At 36.9% G+C, this 3,168-nt stretch overlaps 1 non-coding gene across 1 annotated transcript; it reads left to right on the forward strand.

The window, feature by feature from the left end:
• Window positions 1-2,036: 2,036 nt before the first annotated feature.
• Window positions 2,037-2,143, forward strand: LOC123617837 (U6 spliceosomal RNA). The gene has a single exon (XR_006726088.1). It is a non-coding gene; the product is annotated as a U6 spliceosomal RNA (small nuclear RNA).
• Window positions 2,144-3,168: the final 1,025 nt, after the last annotated feature.

A 3,168-nucleotide genomic window follows, 5' to 3' on the forward strand; every position in this document is an offset into this window, starting at 1 on the left:
TCCAAAGGGTTCTGTGAAGGTCAGGGAAGATGAGATTTTATTCTCTCACTATGTGTGGCATAGCAACTCCTGTTTTCTTTCTTGGTTCCTGTGAACATAATTAGGGCCAGTAAACTATACCTGAGGGAAGAAAATAAAAGCCCAGGAAAACCATAAAAGAACTTTTTCATAAATTGGGATGGTACCTCTGGAGAGTATCCTTAAGTATGTATTGAAAGCTATAATTTACTAGTATTATTTGGTACAGAGTGGTATATCCTTTGGGAAATGTAGACGATAATGCAGTTTTCAAAATCACTCTTGCATATCATCTTGTATTCATTTCACACTTCAAAATATAGTGACCTAAATGCCATATAGGAATACATTTATAATGACTAAGAACCACCATGACTATTAATTATTTTGAATTCAAATCTCTCAAGATGCATATTAATCTATCTCTGTATAGCACCCATATAAAATATTTAGCAATTAAATGTAAAACTACAGGGGGAAAAAATGCTTTTTCAGGATGGAGAAAAAGATGATTTATCTCATTTTTCTTTGAATAATACCACTTTCTGTATGTATTTTGGAATAGCACTGAAGTTTGGGATGCCAGTGCACTCTTTAACTGTTGGTTTGCATTTGAAATTCTCCAACTAGGGAATCTAAAGTAGCAATTTAGTTATATTTTTATTCAGTCAATCTCCCTCACTTGCCCACACATGCCGTTCCCGAGGCTATGAGTCTTTATTAAGGTTATAAAATGCTTCGACCTTCATAAAAGGCACAGTGACTTCCCGTGAGGTCCAAAGCATTAATGATGAGATGAAATGCAAAATCATTATCTGAAGGCAGCATCTCTCTTTCCACAGAAGCTATTCAAATGATCCAATTGAAAGGCAAACCCATCCAAAAGCTAATAAAAAATTCTCCCTGGCGGTTGAAATATTGGACAAATTGCTTTTCAGCCTATGACAGGATGTTAACTGGGTGACAGCCAAATGATGCTGCTGGTTTACTATACTCCACCTCTGTAAGATGGGTAATTGATGGTCTTTGGGTCCAGAGGTCAAAAGTTGTTGGTGAATGTGCAGTGAGAAACTTTACTGTGCAAATGGACCAGTGGTGAGTGTGTATTACTTGCCATCGTCTCAGCACCAAACACTTTAAGAGTGACGCCATGCTTCCTTCAAGGTTAGTGTTGCATTTGCATTCAGCTGTTCATGATAACTCGTAAGTGCATCAGTGGAAAATTGAATGCTGACAACATGAGAAAATGTCACTTATGTGAAAACCAGTTTATAAAGACAGGATCTTGCCTTTTCTTCCAAAACAAAGCAGTGTGCAGCAAGGGATGTAATGTCCGTAGGTGATGGTGGTGACAAATGTGTTGCCAGCAAAACCAATCTCTTTAGTTCATCATAGATCTGAAGTCTATAATAAAAACAGGCTCAAGCACGTGACAGTTGGAAAGTCCATCTTTACCTTACCTTCATGTATATAAGCTTACTCTGTCTTTTTGCATAATGGATGAATAATTCTTCATGAGTACATCAAAGTCCAAATTCCTTAATGTCAATTAGTATATTTATAATGAGACAGGTGTTCTTGGGCTCCTATTGCATAACGTGATGACAATATATACTATCAGAAAGACAAAAACAAATATTAAAAGGGATCTAAAAACACCTGATTCATGAGTCCACAGAGGCCACCCGTATATAAAGATGAAAGTGTAGGTTGATAATCATTTTCAGTGTTTCATAAAACTTGCTGGAATTTATACATTTACTGGTTTATATAAGGATGAACATTATCTTTTGACTGGTTTAATACCAATTCAGGGCACACAAAATATTTTATCTATGTTCTCAATGGTATTCAGAAGCTCTGGTGGTCTGTAAAGTAACGTATGGAAAATACATAGAATCTGACTTTCCTGATCAGGCTAGAGAACTAAACTTAACCCTTAATGACTATGTGGTTCTTGATGCTGTTGAAGTAATTTCTCATACAAACCAGGCATTAAAGCATAAGAAACAGAACTGGTGCTCGCTTGAGCAGCACACAGGAAAAAAATTGGAACAATACAGAGAAGATCATCATGACCTTTGAGCAAGGGTGACACAAAATTTGTAGAGTGTTCCATATTTTAAAAAGGAAAGGCTATTCCAACACATGGACTATTTTTGTACTAGAATTTGCTAGCTTATAATGTGGAATTTTCCTTTTGAACAGTATTCAAAATTTCCTCATAAATTACTTAGACATTGGTCACTTGTAGGAGTTTTAAACTCTAATAATTATGACAGCTACACTGAAAAATAATTGTACTGTAATTAACTTATTTTCATTTGGTTTTAAAATTTTAACGATTGCAAAACTAAACTGTTTTGGAGGAAATGAGGTGGGGGGTGGGCAATTCTTTTGTAAGTGTAAAATAAATAAATATGTATTGAATACCAAAAAAAAAGAAAGCCAAAATAAATGACAACAACAAAAACCCCAAAACCAGCACTGGACTGAGAATCAGGAGACGCAGCTTCTGGTTATGACTCAGTCAATTTCTGAGACAATTTAAAAAATGCTACTGTTCACTTAGGTTTTTAATTTCTAATCATCCCAGATAATTTCGAAGACCATTCCTAGGTTTGACAGTCCATGGCGAAGCTACATTCTTGGTTGCTGAATGTGCTTATTGTTCACAAGAAGGATATTTAGGACATCATGACCCTGCAGCTATCGTGTTGGGACTTCGGGCCTATTGAATGTAGGAAGTCTGCTTCCTAAAGACTCAGCAATCTGTTTCCTCACTTTTGGGGAGTAAGTATTTTTGTGCAAGTGAAGCAATTTCTAAAAAGGAGTTCAAGGGGGATTTGCCTTAACACTTGTTACACTAAGTGTCCCATAAAGACCCAAGAATAGAGTTAACCACAGACGGTGAAACATTTGAGTGATGCCTTCTAGCTATGCCCTGTAGGGAGGGTTTGAACTCTGGTTTCTTATGGAAGAGAGGAGCAGGTACGGTCACTGAAGAGCTGCTGGGGTCGAGAGGTTCTTGTCTTGTCACAGAAAAGAATTCAGAGACAAGACGCGGAGGTTAAGAAAGCAAAACAAAGGTTTATTAAGGGATAGACAGTACATTCTCAAGGAAGGAGCGGACAGACCCAGGTGGGTAGC

The sequence above is a fragment of the Camelus bactrianus genome, chromosome 24, assembly GCF_048773025.1.
Source record: "Camelus bactrianus isolate YW-2024 breed Bactrian camel chromosome 24, ASM4877302v1, whole genome shotgun sequence".
In the NCBI taxonomy this organism is placed as follows: Eukaryota; Metazoa; Chordata; class Mammalia; order Artiodactyla; family Camelidae; genus Camelus; species Camelus bactrianus.